We start from the raw sequence: 17,467 nt of genomic DNA on the forward strand, positions 1-17,467 counted from the left end.
TAATCTCCGTTTTGTTAATCAAAACATATTATCTACTAAGAGTGCCTTTTGTCTAAAAAAGTAAAACTATGCTTGCATCATTGGAAAAGTACTCTTAAATACTGTACGAAATGTTTAGATTTTAAATGTAAGTTTGATACTCACGATGATGTATATTACAGATCCACTGTGGTTTTGTTTCACCTTAGTTTTCTAAACATCTGTTATGTGCAAGACAATATTTTATTATCTAAGTCAAAACTTAGAGAATTATGCTTGTTTTAGTTCAATTAAAACCTTATGTTTAGGTTATAAACAGTTAGAAATTTTTATTTTTAGTAATTAGGTATGTTATTAGATTAAAGTATGTTCTATTATTTAATTAACAATTGAAAAACAAAACTGAATGTCAGTTTATGAAAAATCGATTGCTCGTTTTCTTTCAAAACATAACGAATTTGTTTGTTGTTTTAATCATTGGAGCAATTACATGATGTACTTGATACGATAATATATAGAATAACATGCCACAAAAATTTTACGTTACAAAACACCAAGTACTTAAAATACACATAAAAACATCACATAAAAACAAGGTTATTTTCTGAACTTCACAGTTTCTTACTTATTTGACGTTACTTATTGAAAATGTTAAACTTGGATTTAGTTTTTGATAGTTTTGAGATAGTTTACATGTTTGAATCTACATTGATAAGAAAATATTTGATAAGTGATTAGTAATCATAGACAAATCCCTTAAAAGTTTACTTTTAAACGAAAGTATAAGTTTAACAATTTGGACAAACAAAATATAACTCTAGGTTTTCAGTTTTTTTTTTAATTTATTTGCTCATGTAATACATTGTACCATCTATTTGCAGAGTAATCGATACTAGTAAGAACAGCTGTGTTTAAACGTATTTTCGTTGTAATTAATAATCCCATATACAACACAGAACGTTTGTTATTGAAGTGCTTCGTGTTTTATATTACAGTATAATATCACCAACAGTGCAAAAACTTTGTATGTCGAACTTTTGAACTTTTATAAAACAATAGACATTTTATGTGTTTATTTCTACTTTATTAAGATTGAAATGGCCATAAACCTCGAAGTTTAAAACTCACTTATTTAAAAATAAGTAGATCTGTTTTAAGATTCAGTAAAAGCTTAAGAAACATCTTTTCATTATCAAACAAGGGTATATAACTATAAGCTAAAATATTATCAAAAGTCACCAATAAAAACTTAATTCAGAGGTTGCTGTTTTTCGTAACAGAAACAGAAACTTTTTTACTATCAAGCAGACTCTGATTTTTTTCTATTAAGTAACGTTTACTTTGCCAAGTTAAAGGTTAAACATTTAGACAATTTGTTAGTTCATAAGACACCTATTTTAATTTTAGAACTTACTCTCTATAAATAACTTTTTAAAATCTTCATTTAGTTTTAGGTCATAACAAGTAAAACTGTCTGTATGACATAATACTTTATATTCGAAATGTCGAAAGTAAATTGATTTTAAGAAAATTTAATGTTTAAAGTACTTTAGTTGTATAATCTGTTTATTGATTTTACTTTTAATACTATAGAAATATTTATTATCTGATACTGTAGACCACTTAACCGAGATCTAATATTAAGAAATGAAAACGGAAATGGCTGGAAAAAAGTATTTACTTTAAAGCTTTAAAGTACAGTCTTTATCTTTGTTCTTATTACTTTTAGTATACTTTTATAAAAGTTTAAATTAAATTGTCTAGAACTAAGCACTATGTCTGTCGTTTTTTATATTGTTTTAGCTGTAATACAGCTTTAACCTAGTTGTAAAATTCAAATATATAAAAAGCTATAAGAAAACACATGTAGACATTAAAAATAAGTAGTGTTGTGTTTTAGTTAAAAGTTCAATGAATTATTAAAAGTAAATGTTTGTTAATTTTAAAGAGTTAAAGTTTTTTAATGTTTTGTATGTTGGTAAAAAGTAAAAAAATATGTTTAAAGAAGTCATATTAAAAATAAAAGTGTCTAACTTTCTTACTTAAATTATAATACCCTTCGTTAAGAACATTAATTTAATTTATAAATAAAAAATAATAATTGTTTAGCTACAGTAAATAATTGTATTAATATTGTTTGAACCTGGTTTTAAGATCGATTATCGTTTATTTTAAAGTTTTTATTTTATAGTTTAATTATTTATGTAGTTTGAACACTAAAAAAAATAAGTCAATGCTTTCAAATATAACTAATTTCATTTTTTACACTTACATTGATAGAACACATTTTCCGATACTTTTATGCAAGTATAAGTTTTACCAAAATGCAAAAATTAAACAACAATTAAAAAAACTTATAAATTTATTCGTTGTAAAGTTAAAGAATACGTTTAGTTCTATTTAATAATTTTTTTAAGTTTTTTTTCCACTAATTGCATCTTTAAAACACTAACTGTTTTTTCGAATACATTTAACTTTAACATTTGAAAACTAGCTAATCTTCTGGAATACGTCCAAAATCCACCCGCGATCAAAATCCACCCAATAAAATTTTAGAACCGCTTACCGATCGACGGTAACGGTTAGGGGTAACAGTGATAGTGAAAATAGATAAAAAATAAAATTTAAAAATGCAAAATAAATATTAAATAAATTAATTAATGAAAAAATATTTTTAAAAATTGGGTATATTTTGATCGGTTGGATTTTGATAGTATACCGAAAATTAGCTAATTTTCTATGATGATTTCCTGTAAAAACCATAATCTGATTATTTTTATACAATTAACAGAAATAGCTTAAAATTAATTAAACTTTGTCTTTACTTTTAAGAAACACCGTTTTAGGTAAATTATATTATTACCAAAAACAACGAAAATATGTTAAACATTGACTAAATATAAAGTTTAAATGTTTTTTTGTAGATAAAAAGTAAACATAATTTATAACAATAGTTTTGGAAGTAAACAAAAAAACTTTGACGCTTTTAATAAATATGTATTTTAAAAGCAAACCTCAGCATTTAAGTTTATAATCTATTCTTTTTACAAGTGTTTTTTATTTATTTTTAAGGTTTTGTTTGAAGTATAGTACTTTATTGTAAAGATAAATAGTTTTTTCAATATGTAAAATTTTAATAACAGTCAGTGGCAAAGTTCTTTTTTTTTTTTGCAGAACAACAAGTATGTGGAATAAAGTTATCGCAGGATGTGGTTTCGTGTGGGAGGGTGAAACATTGTCGATTAAAACTAAAACGATTTAATTTAAGTAGTATAAATATCGGTAAAATTCAGAAACTTTTCAAACAAAAACAATACAGAAAAATAAATAAATAAACAATCTTATAATATTTCTCTCATCTAAACTAACTACCGATTTCTTCGTTTTCTATTTGTAATATTAATTAGCTTTTTTTTTTACTACTTCATCCCGCTAACAGAATATTAATCTAGTTTTATTGATTTTGTTCAAATATTTTTGTAAGTCTTAATTTATGGCCTTTTATATCAATCAAAAAAGTTTAAACTTATTAATGAGTTTTTACACTTTTAACTGTGTTTGATGTTTTGTTTATGTTTATTTTCTGTTTAATATAATGTTTTTATTTACATTTTACTCATTGTGTGTCCTGCTTAAGTGGCTCCGGTTTTGATGCCTAAGTCCAACATTGCACAATAAGTTATATAATAGTATAGTAATAATAATACTATATTAATAAAAAAAGGTAGGGTTTTAGCATAAATGTATTTAAAACATCTAAAACGTGATTAAATAATGTAAATAGACTAGCAAATTCGATTAATTAATAATAATGTTTAGTAGTATTATTTTTTACAGAAACTTTAACTTTCTCCAAAGCTTTACACGGCTTAAACAAAATTAGTTAAAGTTTAGTAAACTTTTGTTTTGATATACCAAATTAGTTTGGTTGTAATAATTATAGATTTGAATTGTAGGTAAAAAGTTATATTAACTTACATTAATAATATTAATAATTAAAAATACTTACAATCAAAAAGAGAAAGTGTTTTTATTTTCAAACTATTGTGCGTTGAGTAAAAAGGTTAATAGTTTTTCAATCTCAACTAAACTTTTTCTAATTTAAACATAAATGATCATTAAATTCAAATATTTTATGAAATTTTCGTTTTATCATTTGTTAATCCTTGTTCGTGCTACATTATATTCGCATTTACATAAATGAGAAAAAATCCTAAAAAATACAGAAGTTAAACTACTTTAAAAAAAGAATTTTAGTTGTAATTTTAACTACATATACTTTGTTGAGTTATTCGACTGCCAAATGTTTTTGATAAATTTAAATAATATCAGTAACTACTCCAAGCCATTTTTTTAATCTTTTATTTTCAAAGTTACTTTTTTTTTTTTTTTTTGAACACTATGTAATAAAATAATTATTGCAGTAATGTTATTAAAGTGCAAACTATATACTTATATAGTTTAGGTTCATATCAAATGTTCATTTATAAAACTAATTAAAGTTTTTTATATACTTTTAGTTGGTATTAAATTTAAACTTTAATAAAATCTTTGGTTTTTCAGCATTTTACTTTTAATACTTCAAGACTTTCTCTGTACAAGTTGATTAAAAGCAATAATAATCTGTTTAAAAATAAGTTAACAGCTAGTAATTTTTTTTTTCTTTTTTTTCTAAACGCTCAAGTTTCTTATAAAAGATAATATTTTGTGTATATATTGCTGTTTTTTTAAAGTAGCTCTTCTTACAAATGAATTTCAAATCGTTGGAAATCATTTGACTTAAGCGTTTGTAAAATTGAAAATTATTTAATTATCAGAAGTTTACTTATTTTCTAGAAAAATTAATATTTCAAAGCTTAATCACTCTCTGTAACCTTACAAAAATTTCATTTAAATAAAGTTTAACACCTTAGTGTCAAAAATTCTTCAATAAAGTAGTTTACCACATAAAGTTAAATGAAAAAAGGTTTAAGTTAAAATTTGTTTTAATAACTAGCGATTTAGTTTGTTTTAAAAAATTTATCGTATAGAATTTAAAAGTTTAAGTTAGAAGATTGATTTTTTCTATTTGTAGGTTTTAAAACGAAAATAATTTGTTGTTATATAAACATTGTATAGATATATAATAATTATTTTAAAACGCTTTTAAAACCAGAAGTTTTTGATTTTTTTAAAACTAAGCTATTTTGATATTAAGAACTTTATAATATACAATTCGTTTTAAGAAACTTAAAACATTCAAGTGTTATGGATTTTTACTATAAGTATGTGTTTATAAAAGAAAATTATTAAAAAAAACGTTATATACAACAAAGGTAAAATATAAAGATGATAGCTTTTTCAAAGATATTAAGGTCATTTCATTCACGTAAAAATGAAATAATGATTTTGATCAAAAATTTCAAATGACCTGAAAATTGGTATTTGTGTATAGAAAAAAAGAGTAATTGTTATACGATGGAAATTTGTTGCTTATTTAATATACTTATATAAGTTTTGTTTCTATTAAGAATACACTTTTTTAGTTATATTTTAACATTTATATTACTTCTTAACCAATTTTTAATTATGTCCTGGACAAGATATTAAACGATATCCGTACTGTATGACTCGATAACCGAAAGGTTTTTTTTTGTACACTAAGTTCTTGGGCCAAATTTTTAAAAGCTTTTTTTGTCGTTCAATAAACAACAAAAAGTTTTTTTAAATGTGGAGTTAAAATGTTCCAACTTTTAATGTTTAGGTTTTTTATGGTGTTATTTTTTTAGCATTACAACAAAATTAGCCAAATTTAAATGTTTTGATCAAAGAATAATTAAACTAAAAAAATTAATAGAAAAATTAAAAATGTTATTTATTTATTTTTTATAACACATTAAAAAGTTATACTGTTTTATTCAGTTTGCTATAATCAAAAATGTTATACAAAAAAAAGTAATTGAAACCATAAGCTATTATAGTAATAACCGAACTTGACAAAACTAAATTTTCTTTTTATACTTAATACTTGATCATAATTAATACGATCTAATTTTTGTAAAACATTTTCTTTAAAAAGAATATGTTTTTTTAAGTTTTGTTAAAGCGACTAGCGACGAAGAAAACACGTATATTACAATTGATAGGTCTGAGGTTACAAAACTTCTTGATAAAACTTTTAACTTTATTAACAGAAAAAGTAATATGATCACGTTTAGCACATAGCTTAGAAACTACTTTTAAACTAAATGAGCTTATTATCAGAATATTTTACACTATATGTGTTAAACTACAAACTGTGGGAACAAATTTAAGGTGTGTTAAAAGTTAAAGGGTAATATTTACATCTTCAAATGTTTTTATGATGGAAACTTTCGCACTTAAAGTTTATCTTTTAACAATAATAATTAAGGAGGTATTTAATGTTTAAAATGCTTTGTAATTAATAATTAAAGACTTTAAATTAAACTGTGAAACAAGAAAGTATTTTTAAAATTATTTTCAAACGTTTAAGAATTCTTAAATATGAAAAATGTACTCAAGCTTACGATTATTATATGAAACGAAAAATATTTTGCAATAAATTTTTAAGTGCCTAAGCAGTATAAAGCATTTAGTTTTAATGTAACACTTTTTGACAAACTTAAAAAAATACTCATGTTTATTTAAACGAAAACCAAAGAAGTTTTTATGAACTGATTACGTTTAGGAAAAACACTTTAAGTAGCAAATTTACAACAATTCGAACTTTAAATGTATCAAATGAGAGAAAATTTGTCATGTATTAGTAGCAACACATATTTTTGATCCTTGTTATTTGTTTCTTTTTGCAGTTTGTTTTAATCTACATATGCATGTAGTTATTCGCATAGAGGCATTTACTTTGTTGTGCATAAACTTTGCGAAAACAACAAGCTTATAAACAAATCATCATTAACGATCATATAAAGTTTAAAGTAAACGATCTGCAGGGAAATTAATTTATTTATTTAAGTATGTTTTACTGTTGTAATGCTTCTTTGTAATCTTATTAACAAAATTTTGTTTAAGCTTCCAATTATAATGGGTTTTACATAGGTAGTTTAAGTTGATAATGCAATAAAAAAACAAACTTAGGAAGATTTAAATTTTTCTAAGTTTACATACAGATAGTTGAACCTGTAGCTATAATAAAATTGTAATGTAAACCTCAAAACTTAATGTGATTAATCACAACTTAACACACATCTTAAGTTTTTAATACTTCAGTTTATATTAAAACATCGGATTTTTAGGTGGTTTATTGATTTGAAATTTCACTTAAATTCGATTACAAGACCATCAAAATATGATACTAAAGTGGTTTTTAGTTCAAAGTTTTTGACGATATGTCGTTTAAAATTATCGTAATTTAATTTTAAGAATCTAAAAGTATTTTTTACAGACTTTTTTATAATTTTTCTGTATTGTGCTTGTTTAATACTTACAACCTTTTGATTTTTTTACTGAAAAATGAAGGTAGTTATTGATCTTTTTCGTAAAACTTGGACTTTTATTTTTAAATTCAACAACAAGTTTACACTTTTTATTTTAAAGTTTTAATGTTGTAGACTTTTATTTTATTTTAAACAATATGTTAAAAACCTTGTATTAAAGCTTAAAAAAACTTGCTCTAACAATAGATGTTTTTAAAAAGTAGATGTCTAAATACAGTCTAAGATGTATAGTTTGTCTTTTAATTTTACCATGTAGAAATCTTTAAACTGAATCCAACGTGCAGAATTTTTTTTTGCATGTAATTATAATTATTTGTTGTAGTATGTACCCAAAATGTCATTTGTTCATGAAGTTAAAGTTTTATTTTTTAAACAAGATAATTGAACTGTATTTCTTTAGAAATAAACTAAAACTTAACTAGTGTATACCTGTGTTCGTTACAGTTAAAACTAATATATTATACCATTTGTATATTCAACTATAAATTGTGGCCAGACTGTTTTATATAAAAAATAGTTTGATTTTTTTTACTAGTAGACTAAGTATTATCTTATGGTTATTAATGTTGGTATAAGCTACCGTAAATTTACAAAACAATATAAATAACTTCAAAAGATAAAATATTATGCTAATATTACATTCAAAAAAACTTTACAAGTTAAAATCAAATTATAACTAAATTTTATTCTTCGCATTTTCCCATAAAAATCTTATGTTTTTCAGCTAGTCTTAATACTTCAAAACTTGTAGCATGTAACTTGAAAGTAACTAAAAAATCATCAAAACATGTGGATTAATAATTTGTCAAAGTTGTTTATAAAACTTTAATGAGAAAAGAGTCTAAAAATGAAATTTGATTAGATTCAATAAATAAATTGTTTACTGTGGCTGATAAAAGAATGTTATTGCTGAAAATTTTCAGAGATAAAATTTATACGAATTTAAATTGTACATTTAAGTTTTTTTTTTTTTTTCCAAATAATACAAAGTCTAAAACTAAAAAAATCTGAACACAAGGATAGTTTGAAAACGCAGAACCTTTATATTTAAGTAAACACAAATATCTAATGTGCATTTTAAGAGATAAAAGGCAGAAGTTTAATCAGCGACTGAAAATAAAACATTTTTAACTGAAAAACTGGCATGTCTGTTGTAAAATAGATTTATAAAAAACTTATATAAACAAAAACTATTTTCTTTTTTACATGCGATACAGGTTCACTCCGAGGTTAAATGCGTTAGAGGGCAGTATAGAGTCATGCAATTCATCGTTCCACCCCCTTGTTGTGTTAAAAAAGCGAAAGATAAAACTAACTATTAATTGAACTACGACACTATTTTCGCTCAAGTAAAAAATTGTTATTAATTTTAATAATCCTAGCACTAAAATAATTCAGAAGGCTTTTGTTATGTTTTTTGTTACTGCAAGTTAATTAAGCTGAATGTTTAGATAAAAGATCATTTTATAACATTTATTATTTTCTTGAATAGTTAAGTAAATAAATACAATTTTTTTTTATCAATTATTTCTAAAGTTATTTTGTTACAAATAATTTTTACTTTACGTATACCACGAAAATGCAATTGTTGATAATCATTAAAAACTTAGCCGATGTTTTAAGTGTTTACATAAATTTCGATGCTTTATAAGGTGTATAAAACCTGGTTAAACTCTTCCTTTATTTTATTAACAATATGGAGAATTTTTTAGCTGTAAAATTTAAACTATCATAATAGATATGGATTAATTTTGATGCAGTTTTTAGTCTTAGACACAACATTTTAACCCAAATGTAGTATAGTTTGTTACAAAAAACAGTTTGTTCTGACTATCCTTACAATTAGTTTACGTTGAGCTAGCTAAATATCTTCAATCCAGTCTCTGAAGATATATTTTATAAGCTTGAACTTTTAACGCAGGAATTACCAACGTAATCTAAACCATTAAAAACAAGATTTCAGTCTTTACTTAGCAAGTTTACAATACAAACGACTTAACTCAATTCCATCGCGCTTTTGACGCGAACCTTAAACACATCGTGACCAGACAACTTACAAATATAAAACAGATTGAAATATCTTGTGCCAATTTGTAGGGAAATTTTTCTGTTTTTTTGTGAATTTAAAAGGTTCGGTATTGCGTTTCGTGACTGGAATAGTAAAAACATTGTAATTAATGTGTTTTTGTTAGATTGAGTGTCATGTATACATTAAATACTAACAATTATTAATACACTTATGTTTGAATTAAAGTAAATTGTAAACTTTCTATTTGTGTATTGCAAATTTTTAAGAAACTTTTAAAATGTAAAGTTGAAGTTTTTTATTAAAACGATAACATATTTTCATAATGAAATTATTGGGTAATTTAATTTTTGTTTTCCATACTTTAAACTAAATTTTTATGGGTCGAAAGTTCTAAACAGTTTTATTACTTTCCCAAAAGAATTGAGATATTTTTACAATGAAACTTTTAATTTTCTGTGCTTCTTACAAATACGAATCATTTTTATAAATAGTAAACGAAAGTTTTAATATAAATTACCAATTGTATTAAACATTTTACAAAAAACCACACAATTTCATACTAAACGTTTTATTCAAATACAATCGTGTATGTTTCCGTAAGCGTCAAGTAATGAATTTCTTTAATAGTTTGTCTTTTTAGACATTGTAATCTCCATCTAGTTCTTGACACTTGCAAAATATTTAGATACTTTGCTATCAGGTAGTAGATGTAATGTTTAAAAAGTTTTTAACTTTAAAATGTTACTTCTAAAGCTGAAAACCTATGACTCATTTTCTACATAGAACAAGTTATTGAGTAAAGAGGGCTGTTTTTATACATTAACTAAATTATTATCAAAGATGTTTATAGCAAATTTTGTAAACAGATATACAAAAAAAATAAGTTCTAAAAATAAACTTTTAATGTAATTTTGCATAACAATTTTAAAATATTAACAAACGCAACACAAAATAGCTTTTCATGAAAATGTCTACTCTTGACAAAAAAAAATTAAGTAAATTAAAACACTCGAGCTGGAGCAAACATATTTTAGTTTTTAATTTATTTTTTTATTTTTAATATTTAGATATAGTTTTCTAAACAACTTTTTACAACCAGTTAGGAAGTTTTTTTATATATAAAACGCTATTTAAAGTTTTGAATTTACAACTTGTGATTTTTCTAGAAAATAATAGAAGTTTGGCGCTTTTAAAATGTTTTTTGTAATCTGAACTAAAAAAAAACATACTCTTAAAATGTTTCTATTCTTTAAAATTCTTAATGTCTACTTTTTTTAACTGCATACTTTTATTCTTAGAAACCAAAAAATCTCATAAGAAACTGTTTAAGTTTGGTTTTCTTTAAAAATATTTGTAAAAGTTGTGTATAGTTTTGTAAAAAGATCGTTGTTTGTTTAATCTAAAAACAAAAGTAATAAATTAATATAGTTATCTCTGTAGTTTGATGTTTACAGCTAAATACAAAAAAAAAGATAAGTATCATGTTTTTACAAAAAAAAATTCTTGGAAAAAGTTGAGCCAAAAAATATTATTCATTATAAATGAAATAGCAAATGAAATTAATTATAAATAATTTCATAAAGATTATGCTCTAACTGTTCTTTAATTTTTGTGGCTCAAAAATATTCAATCTGTATGTTTTTAAACATTAAATTTTTTAAACTAAAGTGTTTTTTAATCTTTAAAAAAAAGTTCAAAAGTTATGATTAAATCTAAAGTAATAAAAACTTTTTCTAAATTATACGTTTTAAATATAAATTTGGTATGCTAATTATGGGAATATTTTAACAACACAAAAAAATTCAAGTTTTGGATTTTTGAATGGTTAATGCTAAACAAACTAAACTAACAACGAACTTAATGATAACTTAAAGAAAAAAAACCTTAAAAATGTTAGGAAACAAAAATATATTTTTACTGTTCAAAATGTTCGTGCTTCAACTAAAACTCTCCTGACGATACATGATTTTAAACTTTAAATATTTTAATTGCAGAGTTCAAAACATATTCAGCATATATTGCGTGTGAGAAAACTTTCAAATTGCAGAAACTTAAATAATTACTTATTCAGATGATTAAACTTATCGGAGCAGCTAAAATTTTAATTTATAAGCATTATGAAATACTTTCGTAACAGTTATGAATTATAAAATGTTTAACTTCGTGATTAGTGCTACAACAGATTTTCAGAGTAAAAGGTTAAATTGTTTAAAAATTTCAAGAATTTCAAAGTAAAATTTTTGGTTTTTTTTTTAATCATCACTACACAACATTTATGTAAAACATTGGGCGTCGTAGTCGTAATAAATTCTTGTTTTAGAAAAATTACAGTATGTTTATTTAAGTACACAATTTTTTAAATACTTGTTTTAACATTACAGTGTGTTTATTTGAAGTTGTAAACACGATTTTTTACAAAATATTTTGTCACGACAAAGTTCTTTTTTGAAAAAGTTAGTGAAAATTTTATCAAATTCTAATTTAATTAAATTAAAAACAAAACAACGCTTATATCGGTAAACATTTCAATTTAATTTTTATAGATAACCAAAATACTTGAATTTGTAGCAAACAAAATAAATGTGAAAATAAAAATAACCGATTTGTATAATACTTTTGATCTTGATATATAAGTATGTAGTCAGTACATATTTAAAGTAAATTTATAGCATGGTTGTACGTAAAAGTTATTTAAATATTTACATCATATTTTTTAGTATGAAATCACAAAGCTTCATATTAAATTTAATTAAAGTCTTACGTTTTCTAACCCACTAAACTTTAAACTGAGAATAGTTGAAATCATTTGAACAATAAAACGTTTTGTTTTATCTGTTTTTTTGTATTTTCTTGTAAAATAGTTTTTATTACATTTTTTGAAAACCGATCTGAGTTGTATACTTTTATCTTAAGTTTTATTACATGTAATTCACATATCTTTGAACTTATGATTTTATAACTACAAAGTAAAGTATTTATGATATTTAAAATAGTTTGGATGAAAAATCCTTAAAATATGTACATTGTCCAATGTAAATCTGTTCAGTTCCAAATACAAGTTACATCCAAAACAAATAGTTGTCATCATAAACTTTGTTTTGCTAAAAAGAAGATTATTAAACATTTTACAACTTTTATACACAAAATATTTTGTCAAAAATATAAGCATTATTTAACAGCTAACTTAACAAATGTTGTGTTATATTTTTTTTTTGTAAAAATTTAGCATTCTATAACCTTATAGCAAGCTAATTGTTTGTTTCATGAAAAATTTAAATGAGTAATAAACTTAAAATATATGAACTAACTTTAATGTTCTAAGTACGAAAACATATTTAATGATACTTACTTTTGATTTTCTGTTTGTTTATAACGATATAATGGTAAATATTTAGCATTAATACATGAAAACAAACAATTAAAGCCAACAACAATAAAAAATTCTATATAACAAAAGATATACTGAAGCAGATTTTTTTTTCGTTATATGTACTTGTTTAAATAACTAGCGTCAATATGTGTTTCTTATTTTAAGAAACTTTATAAATATTGCTAGAGTGTAAACTGCTTAAAGCAAAGTTATGAACAAAAATGTTTAGTCCTTATTCAGTTATTACTGACTTTATATTATACATTTTTTCATAAAACTTCAATTACATGAACATAGTTCTAAAGTTAGGTAAAAACTACAACATAATATCTTAATATGTTATATAAGTATTTTGTATAGTCATTACTTGTATAATTTGGAAATAACATCACGTAATTTGATACATTAAAGTTATTTTATTATATGCTACTAAATTGGTAAGATTTTTTTTCACGGTGTTTAGCTAAACATACTTTATTTGGTAAGTTCCTTTGTGTACGAGATTTTTAGTATTAACAAAATTTGTCAATCTGGGATTTTAGAAGTCTTCCTTATTACTTTTTTGCCTACTAAACGTTACTGAAAGTAGCCTGTACGCTTTATGAATTCATCACAGCTACATTTAAGCACAACTTTTATATTTTAATTGTTGCTTAAAAACTGTTGATATTTTATTTTTACATCAAATAAGTTTATAAGTATTAGAGCACATTTTTTACACCTTTAAGTGAAGCAACGGCAGAAAAATGAACAAAATAATTTTATTAAAAAATATTTTTGGGTCGTGTTGTATGATTGCTCGTTGAAAAATAATTCTAAAATAAAAGCACTTATAAAAACATTTTACACAGTTAAATATAGTTTAGTGTACATAACAAGTTTGAAGACTGCAATATATTAAGTTTGAAGACTGCAATAAAGTTTAGTACTTACCCGTAGTTTGTTTTTAACTTTAGAAAAATATTAATCATTCTTGAACATAAAACACAGTCGAAAAAATATATTTAAATAACTAGCTAACTTTTATTGAAACCTTGTCTATTCAAAATTAGTAACGTACACCCATGAATATTTGAATATGTTTGCATACAATTGAAACTGTAGTTTAATATATATATATATACTTAATCACAAAAAAATCTTCATCACAAAAACAAAATTTTTTGAATTATTTTAAGTTGTGACAAAGCTTCGTTCGAATTATAAGTAAATCAAAAACATGTTCAAAGTATTTTACCATAAACAACAAATTATGAGTTATAAAACATTTTATTTATAAAAGAGACAGTAAGAAAAAAATTTACTCCAACAACATTAGACTTTTATTGTTTGTCATAATTAATGATCCTACATTTAGCTAGTGTAATTTAAAAAGATATATTTCTATATGATAATGTTGTATTTTTAAGAATTTTTATCTTTTTTTTATATAATATATTTTTACGCTTATCATTCTAGCCTATGATGCTTTTTAGTTTTAAGTATTTAACAGAAAAAGTCTACATGAAAAATTATAATAGACTGATTAAAAGATTTATAACATATTGTAACCTTTGATGTAACTAAACATTATATTTATCAGTTTGATATTTTTAAAATTTATAAACTACAATTAAAATATTTGGTATCCTTTATTTTCAAAAGTGTTATTATTTGTTTTATATGAAGTAAAATTTAAAATACTGATAAATATTAAAAGTTATAATTATATTGATTACAATACGTTGAACACTTATTTTTTAAATTTGTTCCAATATAAGTATATTTTTGAGTTTATCTAGTGTTGTTTGAACCTTAAATTAAGCAAAAACTTCATAAACCCTATAGTATTCAAGTATAAACATGTCAGTTTTTAAATAATACTTAAATTAATATAAATCTTAGTATAGTTAAATTGTTTCATTCGATTTCAATAGGTCAGTTTTCCTCGTCAAAACTGTTTTTTTTTGAACAATAAATTTGCATACTTGTAAACCTTATCATCTACTTAAATTATAAAGTATATTTTTAATGGCGTTTTAAAAAAGTGCAAACGCTCAAATTCAGTTTTTCTAAAATCATTTCTAGTTTTAGTTATTTTATCATCTAATTTGAACACTAAATCACATATTTTAGTTTATTAAAGTTAATAAATGAGGTGTGATGTTATTAAATCAATTATATGCAGTTCAGCTAAAAAAAAGTATATTTATTGTATGAGAATTAAACTATCAACAACATTTGGCAATCAAAATAATACTCAAACAAATATGCTACTTTATAGTTATTATTTTTGAGCTAGTTAACAACCATTATTTTAAGTTTTACTGTTTTTTTTTGGTATTTATTTACTTTTATAAAATCATTTTTTTTGTTATAATGAGAGTAACGTTACTTAAATTTAAAATTATTTTAACAAACTAGGAAACAGTGGTTTCTAAATTTTAGCTAATAACAAATAGCCACTAAAGACAAACATTTTTTTATGTCTAGTAAAAACTTTAATAAATGTTTGAAACATTTCTAACTATTAATTTCGAAAAACTTACACTTGTATAAACACATATTACTTTGTATTTTTAGAAATACTATTTTGTAAAGTAACAACGATGAAAATACATTTTAATTTCTGTATTTATCTTTAAGTAATCATGTGTTTACTTTAATTTAATTAAAAAAGTCCCAAGCTGTTTATAACTTGATTAATTTCAAATAATAAAGCAAATTTTATGAACTAATTAAATTATGCTGTCAAAAAATACAAATGATTTATTGAAAAATATATTAAAGTTTTAATACAAATCTAATTAAGAATCTAGTTCTAGTCGAACTAGTAACATTAGAAGTCTTTAAGCATCTGGTAATACAACTTTTTATCTAAGGAAGTTTAACTAAAATTAAATATATATTAAGCTACAATAATTCAGCTTCAAATCAGTATATAAAAACTTAAACTTTTTATAATAAAGCAGAGGCTTCCTATTTTGAGGTATTTGTTGACAATATTTAGCACCAAGCCTTTTAACTAATGACCACCAATTATGGTTTTATACTTTAATCGATTAAAAACGAAAACAGGGAAACTTCGACCATTTTTTCATCATTTTTAATAAAAATCTAGTGTTTGCAATTACTATTTACATTGACAAACTTATTTTACAAAGGGTATTGTTCTTTATCTACTTTAAAAACAACCATAAAAAAAGTAACTAGATAAACAAACGTTTGTCATTAATTAACGTACAAAGTTGTAGTTTTAAATAAATTTTAAATAACATTTTATTAATTTAGAAATACTTGAAGTGTTAATTTGTTTACAAAAACAGTCAGTTCATTCGGAATAGTTTTTATAAAAGCTCAATTTTTAAACTGTTTATTTTATGTACAAATTAAACTTTAGCTTTGCTTTTGAAATTTACTTCAAAATAACAGCAGTCAAAATAACATTTTATATAAAACACCTTTCAAGAGTTTGTAGTGTTTATGTAAGATCCTAATCCTGTTGCGGTACTTTTAATTCTAAATTTAGAACTTCGTGCGTCTTCTGTTGCAGTATAAGAAAATGTTCGTGACTACGGTTTAAAAATACAAAATGTATTGTCAAAACAACATAATAGTCAACAACATTAATAAACGCTTACAGTTATTGTGTTATCATTGACCCTCGAGTGATAATTTAGAACGTAAATAAATAGGTAATTAGATGCTTAAAAATTAAAATGTTTTTTTTTATTGATAAAGGTTTATTGAACTGCAAAATTATAAGTACTTTTAAGTTAGTTTAATTTTCAGATTAATTTTAGACTATTTCTATTCAACTACTTTCTTGACCAAACTTTAAAATCTATTTTATTTCTAAAAGCTTGTTTCTATATAGACTTAAGCTGTTTTACAGTCTTGCTTTATTTAAAATACAATGTTTTAATATTTTTTATTCTATTTTAGCCATTATGTTGTTAGCCACAAATAGTAGAAGCACTCAATTCGCAGTTTACTTTCAAAAAACATTTTAAATGAATTTTATTTTCACGCAAACTTATTAAAATTTAAACTTAAATACCCTAAAGCTTTTATTAATTCTCAAATATATTAATATACTTATGTAAACAATACATTTGACATCCAACTTATTTCAAACAACTTTAATTATGTTGTCAAACAATTACAGATGCTTTATCATCAGTATTAAATTTATTTTAATTCAATAAATAAATAAAGTAATTGATAAAACGTCAACCTGTAAATACATTAACACCTAAGAACAATTTTCTTGTCTAAAAATCATTCATAAATGAATTTAATCAGTGAAAATACTTGTAATTTACAGTTACCTGCTGTGTAAGTTCGTCTGCTCAACTCTATTAAAAAATTAAAAATTAACATGGGAATATATGCGGCATATGTGAAGAACTGAGGTGGTAGTCTAGGATTTGAAATAATGTTTAGCAGCTTTACTTGTAATTTACTATTGTCAATGAATTTTTATTTAATACAAACTAATGATCAAATGAAAATTATTGATACACTAAAAGAAGTTTCTATTAGCTAATAACAAAAAGTAGTATGTAGTCCATATAGACCTTTTCCTTAAAAAAAATTAATAAATTTATTTTAAAAAGTTAGAAGACATAAACTAGTTATTATATTAGTTTTTAA

Source organism: Thalia democratica, chromosome 5, assembly GCF_965202585.1.
Source record: "Thalia democratica chromosome 5, ktThaDemo2.hap1.1, whole genome shotgun sequence".
Lineage (NCBI taxonomy): Eukaryota > Metazoa > Chordata > Thaliacea > Salpida > Salpidae > Thalia > Thalia democratica.